The following is a 16,210-nucleotide window of genomic DNA, read 5'->3' on the forward strand; positions in this document are numbered from 1 at the left end:
AAACATGCTGATCCAATCTCAACTCAGCCATTTGGCAATGTTGCTCATTAACCATGTGGCTAGACGGGGAAGATCCATGGAACGAGGAGAAAAGAGGGAAGGAGCCATGACCATATATTGTCATGCTTTCACAACAGAGGCTTAGGCCACACTAATTTTAATATGCACTTAATGCTACACGCTGGAACACTTGTTGTGCCGTATGCTGTTACTTTATAACTATCCTTACTATAATATGGGAGAGAGAAATTTGCTGTAAGACAAGTCTGGCTTGGACTTACTTGGTGTGGGTTGGGGAAAGGGTAAGTTATGCAAATAAATCCTAATAATAAGGATATCTTACATTTACTTAATGCTTGAAGATAAAGCTTTCACACACATCACTGCCCTTTTCTCATAACAACTCTGTGAAGTCGGTATTACTAGCACAGATATTATTAACTCCATTTTATAGCTGAGTCTCAGAGATTTTACAGGACTTGCTCAAGATCACACAGCTAGTAAGTATCTGAAACAGGATTCCAATTCAAGTCTATTCTGGCTTTTGTTCCAACGATCTTTTCATGGCACCACCTGGCTGCTTCATTTATTTCCAGGGTGCATTTCAATACTATGTCACTTTTACCCAGAATGATCCTCAGGAAGGACTGGAGAATTATTTTCCCTGTTTAAATGAATCAGTGAATGGATAGGTAGAAAGTAGTTCTGCTGGTCTTGAACCCAGGTCTTCTTTCCCTGCTTTTTCTACTATTCTATAGGGCAAGTAGATGGTGCAGTGGATAGAGAGCACCTGTGCATGAGTCAGGAGGACCTAAGTTCAAATCTCACCTCAGACACTTGATACTTACTAGCTCTGTGACCTTGGGCAAGTCACTTAACCCCAGTTGCCTCGTCCTGGGTCAATCTCCAGTCATCCTGATGAATTCACTGGATTCAGATGGCTCTGGAGGAGAAGTGAGGCTGGTGATCTGCACAGCCCTCCCTCACTCAAAGCAAAGTCAAGTGCAAGTCATGTCATTATCTTTCTGATGGCATGGTCTTCTTTGGCAACAAAGGACAAGCACACACACTATTCTGTATTGACCATTTGAAATATCAAGAAATCTTTGTTATGGGACGATCTCACCTACAAGAGATTCATTTCTATGGCACTGAATCTATGGGTAGTCTTGGAGAAGGGTCCTTATATATTTATGAAATCACCAGAAAACCCTTTGTAAGTGATACAGATAAACATGATATGTTGTGATGTATTTGGGCTGAGAAAGTTAATTGAAATAATTACATGGAAGGGATTCTTTGAGAAAACAACAGTCACCTGGGGACTTGTACTCTAACTGGCCTGCTGGGCAGTAGCTGCTGCCATTGGGTGATTCCATAACAAAGATAATAAAATCCATGTCAACAAGGATCCAAAATAGAATAGAAACCTAGCTCAAATGGGGAAGACTTATGGGGCATAGCCAAATTCCCTGGTTTCCAAACACCACAATGGCCTTTCAGAAATGTGCATTAGGAGGCCTTGAGTTCTTTAGGAAGAGGAAAGGTAAGTAATCCTTTGTTACCTGGCCTTCAGGAAGCATTACACTGATAACAATCATTGCTGGCCTATTCTCTAAGGAAAATACTGAACTATTCTAAGACCCTTTTTTCTCCTCCACTGACTCTTGGAATGCTATGTAATTGCCCTTCACATTATGGAATGAGGGGTATAAAATTTGAGGCCTCATAAACAAGTGCTTGTGAGATTAGTGAGATAAGAGGAAAAGAGCACTTTGAGAGACTTGATTGGAAATGTGATATAATGAGCATTGCTCTTAATGAGCTTAGAGCACTGAATGCCTGTGAATGCTGCTCTAGCCTCACAAGACCCTACTGGCTTATACTGTAGCCAAGTCACGTTGTGAGAATGCCTCCTAATGCCCATTTCACAGATGAGGAAACTCTAGAAGCAAGATTTCAAGAGCTTTGTCCAAATTTAAACAGGTAATCCATGGAAAAGCTAGAAAACATGGATCTTTTGTTTTAAGGGATCTCAGAGGCCATCTAGTTCAACTGCCCCATTTTACTGGGGAGGAAATTAAGACCCAGGGAGAATGACTTCCCTAAAGTTAACATCACATGTAAGCATATGAGGTGAGATTTGGACCCAGATTCTGTGACTCTTCAGTCACAATAACATGCTACTCACTTGACCTCCATTTGATTTCAGCTAGATTCATCAACATTTCTTAAAGAAGTTATATATCACTAACATTTTAGAAGAACTGACCATTTATCTTCATAATTCTTAATAAAACAATAGGCAATGGTTTCTGCCTTGCATCACCAAGGAATTAAATATTCCTAAAAATGGATGTTCTTTTTTTTTCAGAGATAGGAGAGTATAAGCATGGAACATGGCGTGTGATTTCAGACTTTTTCCATATGTTGGTAAGTTTTTCTGAAGTAATTTTTCTTTTTTATTCTTTGTTATAAGCAATAATGGGAGGAAGAGGAGAAAATAGGGAAATATAGGTGGCATGCCAACAAAAAACCTCAATAAAAAATCATCTTTTAAAAATAGATACAATAAAATACAATGGAAAAAGCACTGAACTTACAATCAGAATATGAGTTGAATTCCCAGTTCTGACACTTAATAGTTAGATGACTGAAAACTGGTAAATCCCTCTTTAAACCTCAGTTTTTCTCTCTGTAAAATGAGAATACAAAACTGAGGCTGAGATTAAACAACATGAGATGAGTAATGTACCATACTTTCGTACACTGTAAAGTATCATATATATTTTTAATTTTAATTTTTTTTAGTTTTCAACATTTACCTTTTTAAGATTTTTGAGTTCCACTGTTTTTCTCTGTCTGTGCCCTCCCCTTTCCCCAAGAAGGCATGCAATCTGATATAGGCTATACATGTACAACCACATTAAATATATTTCCACATTAGTCATGTTGTGGAAGAAGAATTAGAACAAAAGAGAAAAACTATGAGAAAGAAAAATAAAGAGAAAATAGTGTTCTTCTTTCTGCATTCAGCCTCCATAGTTCTGTCTCTGGATGTGGATAGCATTTTCCATCTTTATCATATAAATTTGAGCTACTGATATGTGTGGCAATGTGTCATAGTGGATAAGAGAGTGGGACTTTGAAGCCAGACTCAAGTCAGGTTCAAGTCCCACCTATGACATATATTTACTCATGTGACCCTGGCCAAGTCACTTAAGCTCTTTAGGTTACTCGCTAAGATGATAAAATGTAGAGAAGGAGGATTTACCTTTCCTAAGAGTTCCCTGGAAATCATACTTCCAGTGCTTCCCTATTTTTTTTTTTTGATGGAGGAAGGTAAGACAATTGGGGTTAAGTGACTTGCCCAAGGTCATACAGCTACTGTCAAGTGTCTGAGGTTGGATTTGAACTCAGGTCCTCCTGACTCCAGGGCCAGTGCTCTATTCACTATGCTACTTAGCCTGCCCCTCCTACCCTCTTTCTATTGTTATTAAGAATAACTTGTCTATTGACAATCTTCCCCAAAAAGGCTAATAGACTAAACATATTTGTGTATTTAGCTGTGTGCCTGGCATGATCAGTCTGCAAATGAAAGTCCTAACCAAGATACTAAAGTTCAAAATGAAGTTCCCAAGGGCAAAGGACCATGGGAAGGGCAAGTCAATGAACAGTCCAAGAAACTCATTGTAGTAAAGAAAGGGTTAAGCTGAGGCCATGCCATGGGGAGACACTGGGATATTTCCCTTCTGCACTACATATGTAGATGGGTACTAAGGACAAACATCTTTCCTCATCGAAAATCATGAATTTTGATGAGGTAAGCCCCCAAATTCCCAGCATTCAGTAGGGTGCACTTTGCAGACCCTAAAACGCTGTCGCTACAGAAGGTTTCATTACTCGCACCTGCTAAAACATTTGAGGTATTTGAGAGGCAGTGAAACACATTTGCTTTTCATTTGATCTGACTTTGAAAATCTTTGAAGTGGAGTCCAGAAAAGATTTCTGCCTCTTAATCATTTACTCGTAAGGCACATTCTCCGCTGGTAGCCTGTCAAGCAGAAAACGAGTTTAGCCCAGTTTTATTAAGTGCCACATGCCGAGTCAGTGTTCATTAAAGGTGTTTTAAGGTTTGAATTATGGAATTTATGAGAAAAAGAAATAAAAATTCCATTGTTTTATTAATATGTGGCACAGGATCTACCACCAATAATAAACTTAAACAAAAGTTGGTAGAAGTGTGCTGTAAGGAAGGATGGACATTCACTCTCCTTTGCCCCCCCTCTGCTCTTTCCTCCCCCTCCCCGGTCAATAAAATTCAGTTTTAATTCAATAAGGGTAGATTTAAAAATCACAACTCAGTGCTGATGAAATTCTTGACCTATTTCTCCATTGCCTCCTCCCTGTAACCTGCTACAATGGGAAAGCATCTGCCCTGTTCATTTAGCTCTTCTCCTCCTCCCCTTAGAAAGGTTGAAAAAGAAAGGAAAATGCAACACTAAAGTGACTAAAGTTAACTTGCTTAAAGTTAGCTACTCCTGGCCCTCAATAATTGCATGCTAATTCCTCCCCCACACCAGGAGTCAAAGTCCTGTCTTGTCCTAACTTTTTATCATTGGTCACAGATAGCCTTCCTACCACTGGTCAGTCATCTCGTAAATACGTACCATGGGTCATGAAAGGGTTTGGCCAGAGAATATAGATGGATCCCTATGAATCCATACCCCGGTACCAGAAAACGATTTCAAATCATGACTTCAACTGGACAATGGTTCAGGAGAATTAGTTGCCTTTGCCTACAATGCATAATAAGATAGTAGCATTTGGTTGTAAATAGATTAGGAACCACAAGACAAGGATCCAGGTTCCAATTCTGCCACTCACTGTTTGGTCACCTATGCCTTTTAGAGCAGTTTCTTCATCTATTGAGCCAAGGGGAAAGGAAGTTAGATTAGATGAGCTCTGCTCTCTAGTCCAACTCTAACATGCTAATCCCATAAGATCTCTTTCAGGTCTCAACAATTGTAAGAGTCTGACTTATTATTTCATTCTTTCTATTTCTGTGCACAGTGAACTGGCACATAGTAGGTGCTTAATAATTTCTGAATGAATGATTTCAACTTATGCCTCTTTGCTCTCACATTTTGGGGCATTTTAAATTCAATTTCAGCATAATGAATTCATTTTACGTTGCTCCCCAAAGCAACCAAACCTACAGAGGCAGAACGATGGCAGTCAGTCCATGAGGGTTTGTTACCAAAACAGAGCAAGATGTAGGATTCGCTTCCGATACCCTGCCAACAGTTTGACTGTATTTTGATTCTATAGATTGTCATTTGTTTTCTTTTGTCATATTCTCCTATTTCAAAATTGCATTGAACTATTACATATTTTTGTACCTGTGATTTCATCCATATAGGGAAATCCCTATATAGAAATATCTCTATGGATCAAAATCAGTGATTCTTCTGTCATTTATATTTGATGAAATGGGGCAGCTAGGTGGTGCTGTGGATAGAGCACCAGTGCAGGAGTCAGGAGGACCTGAGTTCAAATCTCACCTCAGACACTGACACTCACTAGCTGTGTGACCTTGGGCAAGTCACTTAACCCCAGCTGCCTCATCCTGGGTCATCTCCAGTCATCCTGATGAGTATCTGGTCACTGGACTCGGAGGGCTCTGGAGAAGTGAGGCTGGTGACCTGCACAGCCCTCCCTCACTAAAAACAAAGTCAAATGTAAGTCATGTCATTATTTCTCTGATGGCATAGTGTTCTTTGCCAACCAAGGACGAACACACACACTCTCACACACACACACACACACACACACTATATTTTATGGAGTTTCTTGAGGCACCAAGGTATCAAATGATCTATCCATGCCCACATAGCGAGAGGTGCCAAAGGTAAGACTTGATTGTCTTCCAGACTCCCCAGCTAGTCCTCTATACACTATACCATACTGTCTCAACATTATTCTAAAGTTCTATTACTGAACTATAAGATTCATGAGGATAGGAACTTAATGTTTTCGAAACTTTGGATCTCAACCACCGGTCCAAACACAGTGTTCTAAGTATAGCAGATAATTTAATAAATAGTTACTGTAAGAATGATCAAATTGCAAAATGGATGAAGAGAAGGAAGGTAGGGAGTCGTGTTTTCAAATAAGAACTTTGTTTGTATTCTGTATAATATTTAACCTCTAATCCAGCATGTAAAATGCAACACATCTGGGCATAGTTGCATCCACCTGTAATCCATCCCTGATAGCAAGAAGGCTGAAGCTGGTGGATCACTTGAGCACAGGAGTTCTGAGCCACAATGGGCTAAATTGATTGGATATACTCACTAACTCTAGCATCAATATGGTAAGTCCTCAGGGTCAGGGTGCTTAAGGAGGGCTAAGAAGGCTCAGGTCAAAAAGTAGGAACAGGTCAAAGCTCCTTCACCAATTAGTAGTGGTATTGGGCTGCGAGAGGCCAATGGACTTCCAGACTAGGCAAGATAGAATTGCTCTCAAAAAATAAACAAGCAGTGCAATGTACCTCAAGGTATCTTTCTTCCTTCCTACACTAAATACCCACATAGAACATGGAACTTGATTTGTTTATTTATTTTCAAGTAACTCATTCATGCATTGCAGCTGTGAAACTGTAAGGGAGCTTTTTTTCCCCTGCTTATCTTTGGTTCAAAATAGTGAATTTTTCCTTCTAAAAGAGGATCTCTGGGACCAAATCTTTAGAGCTTTCCTTATTCATCTCCTCTTTATTGGCAATTTCCATGACTATAGTTAATATATTCCAATAGAGATTCTAGCTTTTCATACATTCTTTCATTCAACAATCACTTATTAATTCAATCTAACCCAATGAGCATTTCTAGAGTGCCTACTATATGCAAAGCACTTATGTCCTAGGTGCTGTGGATACAAAGACAAAATTTGTATACTACTTGTCCTCAAGAAGGTTAGAGCAACTGGGGGGAAAACAACATATATATTGAAAAGTAAGTACAAAACACAGCTTGGTCATGATTGGTACCCCCCTGAAGTGGTGGCATGTATCTGAATGCACACTGTTTGAAGTTATTGCTGTGTAAAATATGGTAAAAATTGTTTCTAGGTCCATGAAAATATGCAGTGTGAATCTGAATAATGAGACTATTTCAGGGGATCCATTATTGGCATTAATTGATACCTGGCTGAGCATATAAAAAAAAATACAAAGTATTTTTGGGGCAGGGATCCTTAACAACATGATAATATAAGGAGGAGGGAATAAACTCTAACAATTGCTGCACAAAGCACCGAAGGAGACAGGCTAGATAAACGAGAATTATGTTCAATCATTCTTAGTCTAAGGGCTACCTCAGCTCTGAAAACAATCCCATGATTCTATTTTATGGTTTTATTATTTTAGATTTCTCCTCCATACTTCTAATTTTTTTTTAGCATCTCTTTTAAAAGAGAAATGCATTTACCACCTCAAAGACTTATCACTGGGGATCATCAGTCCTGCTCTCTTACTCAGCCTAGGACAGGCCTAATCTGTGTGCAGGAACACACCAGATTTCTCAGACTCATATCAATCATTAATCCACTTAATTTGGTATTACCAATTCAGCCGATATTCTGATAGCAGTAGTTCCCAGAAATTTGAATTGTCAAGATCACTGACTTTGATCAGTAAGCATAACCTTCATTATCCTGGGGCAAAAAGCTAAAGTCTTTCTCCAGACACCAGCTGTTCAATCTTGGTCTGAGAAGATCTGGCATCTTTTGGTGGATCTCCTGGGTGATGTTCACTAGAAACCCATTTTTAACCAATGATCACACAAATACTCTGAAGATGACAGCTGTACTCCATGTTCACTACTTTCCTCCTACCTGTCCCGAATAAATGCATTTTTTTTAAAGTGGCCACCTCTGTTGTTTTTTTTTTTTTCATCTAGCTTGTAAAGGAGGAGCTTCCTTAGTTTGTGGCACCTTATGGGACAGATTTGTAGGAAAGTAACTGGATAAAGTCAACCAAACTGAAAATAGCAACTCAAAACACATATAAAAAAGTAATTACTACATGCCAGGGACTGTACTAGGTGCTTGGGATAGAAAACCCAAAATGAAACTATCCCAGCATTCCAGGAGCTTATCTTTCTACTAAACTGGCACCAGGAAAGATATGGCAATGATGACAAATGGGTCCAAGAAAATACCTCTACCACCACCCTCTCAGTGTCTCAGAGCATTAGTTCTGGTGTATCCTGTATCCTTAAACCATAGGAAGAGTATTGCTGCTACTCAGGGGATAAGGTCTAGTTTGGGGCAACTCAAAAACAGAGATTCAGTGCATCCCCAGCTGAACCCACTCAAAGACCCAAATGCCTGCTGATTATCAATTCACCATGGGTTCAGAGAGCATAACAGGGTGAAACTGAATGTTTGATTCTCCTATGGGGGTTTGCCATTTATAAAGTTTTACAATCAATCAGTTTGACCTTGTGGTTTGGAGCTCTGTTTTCTCTTAGGGTAAGAGGGACAAAGCATTTTGTCTCTGTATAAAAGGATTTCTTTATTAAATGTGGTTAAAAGGACAATGCATTTCAATGCAAGTCAGATAAGAACTAAGATAATGCTGGAAATAATTTCACAGCAAAGGTATTTGGATAGGCAACATGGAACAGTAGAAAGAGAACTAGCTTTGAAGTCAGAGCTAATGCTGTTACTTACTCTCAACGGGACTTTGGATATGCTGCTTCCTCTCTCTGGGCCTCAGCTACCAAATCTGTAAAATGAGAGAGTTGGATTAATTTCGAAATTCCCTTCTAGATTTAAATGCTACTGTCCATTAAGATTCAGGGGAATCCCTAAGGGAATCACTTATCTAAAAAACTGGATCTTTGTATATGTATGGCAAGTCATCAAGTCTAGTCAACAAGCTTTGATAAAGTTCCTACTATGAGTCAGGCACTGAGCTAAGAACTGACATATAAAGAACAGCGAGAACAGTTCTTGCCTCAAGGAGCTCACAATCTAATATAAACAACTAGATACAAACAAGATATATACAGGATAAACTGGAGATTATCTCTGAGAAAAGGCACTAGTGTTAAGGAGGAGAGGCAAGAGTTCATTGCCGAAAGTAAGATTTTAGCAAAGACTAGAAGCAATCCTGGGAATCTGAGAGGCAGTGAAAAGGGTGGAGACCATTCCAGGCATAAAAGACAGCCAGTGAGAATGCTTTTAGTCAAGATGTGGCACTTTGAATGGGAAGAGCAGCAAAGAGGCCAATGTCACTGGACTGTACAGTATATGGAAGGGAGTAGGAAAGCTCAAAGAAGACTGGAGAGATTGGAAAGGACCAGGTCATAAAAGTTTTTAAAAGCCAAATGGAGGATTTTCTCTTTCATCCTGGAGGGAATAGGGAACCATCGGAGCTTATTAAATGGGTGTAGGCTGCAACTTGAGCAGACCTGTGATTTAGAAAGATCATTTTGTAGTTGAGTGTAGGATAGACCAGAGTGGGAAGAGATGTGGATGAGGAGACCAATTAGAAGACTATTGCAATAGTCCAGACATGAGGTGATGAGGGCCTGCACCAGCCCACAGCCCCAAGAAAATATGCTTATTTTCCTCTGTTACAACATTATAGTTTCTACACATGACATTGTCTGCGGGTGGGCATCTATTCTATTTTCCTGTCTAGTGCAGCTATTTGACATAGATGGATTTTCTGTCATATTTTCTGACATGCTTCTGATTCCCATCCATTATCTCCCCCTGTCTTTCTTGCTTGAGTGAACAAATTTATCTTTCCTCTTACATGAACTGAGTAGGATGCTACCTCTTGATAAAGAGTAGTACAGGAGCAAGAAAGAAAGCTAAACTGAGCCTCCATCTAATCACTTTTTATTTTAATGAAATGGCAAGATGTCTTGGGGAATTTTATCAGGACCTGAAAATTCCCAACCTAATGGAATAGATGTGACATTATAACTCCTAGAAGAGTCCCTTGTTCAAGGGGAGATTCAGCAGCTGTGGGAATTGTCTGAACACTGGAGTTGACAGTCAGTGGTCACATGTAAGATAACAAATGAAAAGAAGAATGTGACTTATTCTACTGGTATAAAGTATGGCAAGGTGGCATCATTTCCCAAAAGTTCAGACCCAGCCTCCTTTGTGGTGGCACCATTCAAAAGAGATGCTCCAAACACTGAACAGTGTGTGACCTGCGGGCCAATTTTTGGATGCTAAGACAAAGAGAGACAGAGCTAACCTTCTGCCTAGCTGAGAAAACTAATCAGGCTTCACATCATGAGCTCCAGTGTTCAAGAAGAAAGGGTGTTTGGAAGCATGTCATTTTGTAAAACATTGTAAAATATAATTGGGAGCAAAATTTTCACTTATTCTGAGCTAAAAATGTTATTCTGAAAAGTGATGCTTACATCCTACCTTACAAGCAAATGGTGAATTACCACCTTGTCCCCAGGCGAAAATTTTACCCAGGTTGCCATACTTTAATCTAAAGGTAGCATTTATTCTGGAAAAGACATGAGAAGCACCTGGCTGACAAGGGGATCAGAGCAGGTTGAGTCCTTGGTTTTTGTGACTCTGCCTGGGAATTCGAGGGAGGTGAGCAGAACCCCCAGGCCTCATCCAGGCATCTCTACCCCAGGGTCAATGGTTGATCGATGTGTTGGGAACATGTTTGTGTGGACCACACCTACCAGACTGCTGGGTATAATGCTGCTTCCCATCTGTTCTTCCTTTGTTTTCAGTGAGCATTGGAGATAGTCAAGATTCTCTAAGCCTACTAATACCCTGCACTACCTTCAAAGTTCGAGGAAGGGATACATAGATGATCAGAAGGTAAGCTGATCGCTGCCTCTCAATATAGTTAGGGACCCCAAATTCTTAAAAATAATAATATGAAGAAAACCACTATCAAGCTGTGTGACTTTGAATTATTTTTGTATCTCAGTTCAATCTGTCCCATTAGAAGGTAAACTCACTGCAAGGAGCAATTGTTTTATTCTTTTTTCCTTGGATCCCCATTGCCAAGCACAGTGTCCAGCACATAGTAGGTACTTAATAATATTTGTTGACTAACTGATTGATCCTAGAAAATGAGGGAGAAGAAATAGGTGACTTCTAAGGTTTTTCCCTACTTGATTGTTTTATAATTTGAGTCATTTCCTATGATTTGTGTTTTACCCTCAATAATCATTTTATTCTTTCAATGGCACACACTGTGGTCCTACCTTCCAGATCTCTCCAAGCAGCAGTATCCAGCAGATGGGGCTTGACAAAGATAAATCCTTCCCTTGGGGCAGAATCCCTGCAGAACAGGAAAGGCTGAGTCTCTCTCAGGAGACTTAGGCCCAGATTAAATGTGAGTAATTTCCTGACTAACCTGTGATTTTTATCTGGCTCTGGCTTCTGGAACATTACTGACTTTCAGGTTCTGCTCTTTCAGTTTGGTATATCACACATGTGCTTCCACTTTCAGGACTGGGCAAGACTCAGTATTTGTGGGGCCCTGCCTAGCCCTGATGAATCTCCCATCTTCTCAGCTGTTCAGAGGCTGTGGCAACTGGTGCCTTGGGAATTATAACAGTAACAATAATGTCAGCTGACATTCATTAAGCTCCTACTCTGTGCAAGGCGCCGTGCTAAGTGTTTTACAAATATTATCTTATTTGATCCTAAAAACAACCCTAGGAGTTAGGTGCTATGATTATCCCTATTTTATGGATGAAGAAACTGAGTCAGATAGAGGGTAAGTGACTTGCCCAGGGTCATGAAGCTAGTGACTGTCTAAAGCCAGATTTAAACTCATGTCTTTTTGTCTCTTTGGGGAGGCTAGGTAGTGCAGTAGATAGAATGTTGAATCTGAAGACAGAAAGACTTATCTTCATGATTTCAAATCCAACCTTAGGCACTTACTAGCTATGTGAGCTGGGCAAGTCACCTAACCCAATTTGCCTCAGTTCCCTCATCTGTCAAATAAGCTGGAAAAGGAAAAGGCAAACCATGCCAGCATCTCTGTCAAGAAAACCCCAAAAAGAGTCACAGAGAGTCAGACAGGACTGAAATGATGGTCTCCAGGCCTGGCATTCTATCTACTGGGCAGCCACCTGGCTGCCAACTATTCAGCAAACATGTATTTGGTGGGTACTGGGCACAAGAAGATGGTGCAAAGTACTGAGGTTACAAAGACCTCCCTCACCCCAACCCCAGAAGCCAATGCCTGCCCTCAAGGAGCTCACATTCAACTGGAGGATAAAGTATATACACAGATAAGGAAATATAAAACAAGTCTGAAGGTGTAAAAGGCCATTTCAAGAAGGGGAAAGAACTAAGAAGGGGTATCAGAGGGCAGCTAGATGGCACAGTGGATAGAGCACCAACCTTGCAGTCAGGAAGACCTGAATTCAAATCCGGCCTCAGACATTGATTAGCTGTGGGAACTTGGGCAAGTGATAACTTCAATTGACTCAATTCCCCCCAAAAATAAGAAAAAGAAGGGGACATCAGAAAAATCTTATGTAGGAAGCAGACTAGCCTGAGCTGTGTTTTGAAGGAAACTACATATTCATTGATGTGGAGATGAAGGAGTGCCTGCCAGACATGGGGGCCACTTGGACAAAGGCCAGAGGGTGGGAGGAAGAATGTCATGTCCAGAAATATCTGGCAGGACAGTTTGACTGGAACAGTGAGTGCATGAACGCAAATAAAACTGGAAAGCTTGGTGAGATATTTGAGGGCTCAAAAATGCTATCTGGGAACTTTGTCTCCTATCTCGGGGCAATAGAGAGGTAATGAAAAATTCTTGAATAGAGAATTGGCATGGTTAGAGCAATGTAGGGTAGAGCAGAGTGATGGATTTGGAGTCCTAGGATTTGAGTGCAAAATCATCCCCTGCCATTTCCTAGGTATGGGACTTGGGGTAAGTCACTTTCTCCAGGCTTTGGTTTCCTCATCTGTAAAAATGAGGAAGTTGGATTGCATGATCCACTATGATTCTATGATCCATTTATCTGTGTCTTAAACAATCAACATACATTTGTCAACATACAATCACTATACTGGTCCCTAGGCATTGTGTAAGAGGCTATTGAGGATACAAAGACATGAAAAAAATGGATATCTACTCTCAACAAGCTTATAATCTCATTGGAGAAATAAGGGGTACCTGCTCAAGAAGTTAAATAGCAATAGTACAGCTTGTGAAAAGCTCTGAGTAGATGGTACAGAGTCTACAATATAGACAGTCAGAAAAAAGGACAGTCATTAAGGAAAGGAGTAGCTAAGGAATACTTCATGGAGAAAATGGACTTGGAGTGAGAAATGGCTTTTGAAGAATGAGTAGGATTTGTACTGGTGAAAAGGAGATAGAGAACATTTCAGGAGAGGTAGGAACAAGTACCTTCCTCCTTTCCTTTGGTTTTTGGCAGATCCTGGAGAAAACTAATAAACACTTTCAAGAGATTCGAATTTTAGAAACATCATTGATGTAGTCTCTCTTCACTCTCCCAACGTCCATTTCATAGTCTAATTTAACAATACTTATCAAGTGCCTACTATGTGTGATGCCCCATGTGAGGTAAAGAAATGAGTGGGCAGAGAAGCAATTTTCCTCAAGTGATTGAGGAAGGTACACTCAGAAGGTACATGGTGTAATGGGCAGATCACTGGACTGGGACGCAGTTCTGTTTTTTGCCAAACTAGCTATTGCCAAGTAGAGGGAGTCACTCTGCAAATATGGGCTTATGGCGAACCTAACTTCCATTTAATGAAAGGTCTTTACACAGTAGATGCATATAACAAGTATCATGGGGGGAACATCTGTCTATAAGCCACAGAAAATGTCTACTAAAATGCACAGATAGCTTAGTAAGCAAACACTGACTCTAGACCTCTGGTCCTAAAAGAAATTATAATAAGACTAATGAAAATTAGGCAAAAGTACTAAAGGAAATTAATTATGCTTTCCTTCTCCCACAAAAAATAAAAAAAGAGAATCATATGTTCCTGTTTGAAGTCAGAAAAGTCTTGTTCTTTTTTACCCCAAGACCTGACCTGTGATTTCTTTGGTATAAGAAACACTCAGTGAGGAAATCCCCTCTATCAACACAAATCAGCAATAGCTCTGGAACTCGTAGAGAATTGCCTAGAGTCCATTGAGAAGTTAACTGACTTGTCTAGGGTGATATGAACATTATGTGTCAGAAGCAAAACTTGAACCCACATCTACCTAATTCATAGGCCATCTCTTTAATTCAGGGGTGGGCACAAGTGGCCTTGAGGCCACAGGTTCCCCACCCCTCCTTAACCTAGGAAAACATAGAGCAGAGGGGAAATTAGATGACATAAAGTAGTAAGGATGACTTGGAGGGAGAAAACAGTAGAATGACCAAATTTGCTGTTCCTAGAGTATGGCTTATACTTTCCCATTTCTGTGCCTTTGCTCAGATAATCTGTCTAAAGTATCCTTGAGCTATCCTTTTGGTTATCATCTGCGGACCTAACTTTCTCATTGGTTTACAGTCTCCCTCTCTACCCCATCCCCTGCCACTTTCCTTGGGATATCAGTGCAATTGCCAATCCCTCTAACTACACAATCGCACAATTCCTCAGTTTCTCTGCTCTTCTTCTGTCACATGGCTGTACCCTTAGATTTCCCCATTTGAGGAATTATACCACTTTCTAGATCTAGAACTTTGAAATTCCATTCTCCAACCAAGATTTCCTTGTCTTTTGCATTTTTTCTGTGGTCTCATTCAAACTTAACCTATTTTTGCCATTACAGTAACTTCTAGTTCATTATTCCATTTCTATCCCCTTAGATCATCTCTCCGACTCTAGATTCATTTTTCTCCATACACAGTCAATTTATTGTTACTTTAGAATTCTTTGCTCCTCTTACTTACTGTAATTTCTGAGCAATGAATCTGCATCACTGGGTGGATAATCTCCATCATCTCATTTCTCTTCTCCTGCTTAAGTTCTACTCAATTTCATTAATGTTTTTACCTACTACCTCTGTAAAGATCACTTCCAAATCTATAATTCCAGACCTGACCTCGCTTCTGAGTTCCAGACCAAACTTTTCAAGTGCTAATAAGTCTACTTGGACACCCGAAAAGCACTTCAAGCACCACCTGTCCAAATTGAGTTTATTACCCTTGCTTCTGTTTTCTTCTTTTTGACATCATGATTGTTGTCTGTGGTACTAACACATTCTGGGGCTATCTTTGACCTTTTCCTCCTTGTCACCATTTATAGACAATTGTCAAGACTTAAGCTACCTCTCCAATTTACTTCCTTATTTCTAATCACACTGATACCGCATAGTAAAGAACTCCATTACCGCATACTGGAGATATAGCAACGGCTTTTTAATAGAACTATCTCCACAGTGTTCCCCTCCCAATCCCTCTTTTCATCACAGAAATTTCAGAGTTGAAAACAAACTCAACAGTCATCTTAGTGGTTAGGTATATTCCAACTTATGCTTGAAGAGGACTTCTCTCTTCAACATGTGGTCATTCAACTTTTGCTTGACTACCTACAGTGAGGGGGGTTACTGCTTCCACTGTAATCCCATCCTACTTTTGAATAGCTCTACATTATTAAGAAGTTTTTTCTTTATACCAGCTTAAATGTTCCACATTGTAACTGCCACTCTTTGCTCCTAATTTTGCCTTCTGGAGCCAAGCCATCCTTCTTCTACCTTCAAATACCTGAAGGCCTCACAACTCCCCTAAACTTTCTAGTTTTCAGGTGGTTGCTGTTGCTGAGTCATTTCAGTCATGTCCGTTTCTTTGTGATCCCATTTTGGGATTTTCTTGGCCAAAATATTGGAATGGTTTGCCATTTCCTTCTCTAGTTCATTTGAAGAAACTGAGGCAAACAGGGATAAATGACTTGCCCAGGGTCACACAGCTAGTAAGTATCTGAGGCTGGATTTGAACTGATGAAGATAAATCTTCCTGACTACAAGCCCAGTGCTCTATCCACTGCACTACCCAGCTAACCTAGGTTTTTCAGGTTAATCATCTTCAATTCTTCCAACAAATGCTCCTATAGAAAGAACTTGAGGTGTTTTACCACCCTGACTGCCCTTCTCTGGACTCTACTAGAAATTTTGCAAGTTGCCATTAAACAATTAATGACTACTTTTTGTATCAGGTCATTCAGCCAT

The 16,210-nt window shown here is 40.0% G+C and overlaps 1 protein-coding gene and 1 long non-coding RNA gene across 15 annotated transcripts in view; one reads left to right on the forward strand and one right to left on the reverse strand.

Moving 5' to 3' along the window:
• Positions 1-16,210, reverse strand: part of LOC140513775 (uncharacterized) — a 144,519-nt gene that overhangs the window by 110,441 nt on the left and 17,868 nt on the right. For 6 of the 13 annotated variants that reach the window (XR_011970354.1, XR_011970352.1, XR_011970353.1 and 3 more), the window contains exons 3-5: positions 11,265-11,341; positions 8,734-8,788; positions 2,604-2,695 (exon numbers count right to left, since the gene is read on the reverse strand). The gene's annotated coding sequence lies outside the window, so the exon portion shown is untranslated. The remainder of the gene's footprint in view (positions 1-2,603; positions 2,696-8,733; positions 8,789-11,264; positions 11,342-16,210) is intronic. The other 7 variants (XR_011970357.1, XR_011970355.1, XR_011970356.1 and 4 more) reach the window with 3 other exon arrangements.
• Positions 6,269-16,210, forward strand: part of LOC140513831 (uncharacterized) — a 38,447-nt gene continuing 28,505 nt past the window's right edge. For both annotated transcript variants that reach the window (XR_011970381.1, XR_011970375.1), the window contains exons 1-3: positions 6,269-6,376; positions 10,782-10,872; positions 11,272-11,395. This is a non-coding gene — a long non-coding RNA (uncharacterized lncRNA). The remainder of the gene's footprint in view (positions 6,377-10,781; positions 10,873-11,271; positions 11,396-16,210) is intronic.

Source organism: Notamacropus eugenii, chromosome 1 (genome assembly GCF_028372415.1).
Source record: "Notamacropus eugenii isolate mMacEug1 chromosome 1, mMacEug1.pri_v2, whole genome shotgun sequence".
Lineage (NCBI taxonomy): Eukaryota > Metazoa > Chordata > Mammalia > Diprotodontia > Macropodidae > Notamacropus > Notamacropus eugenii.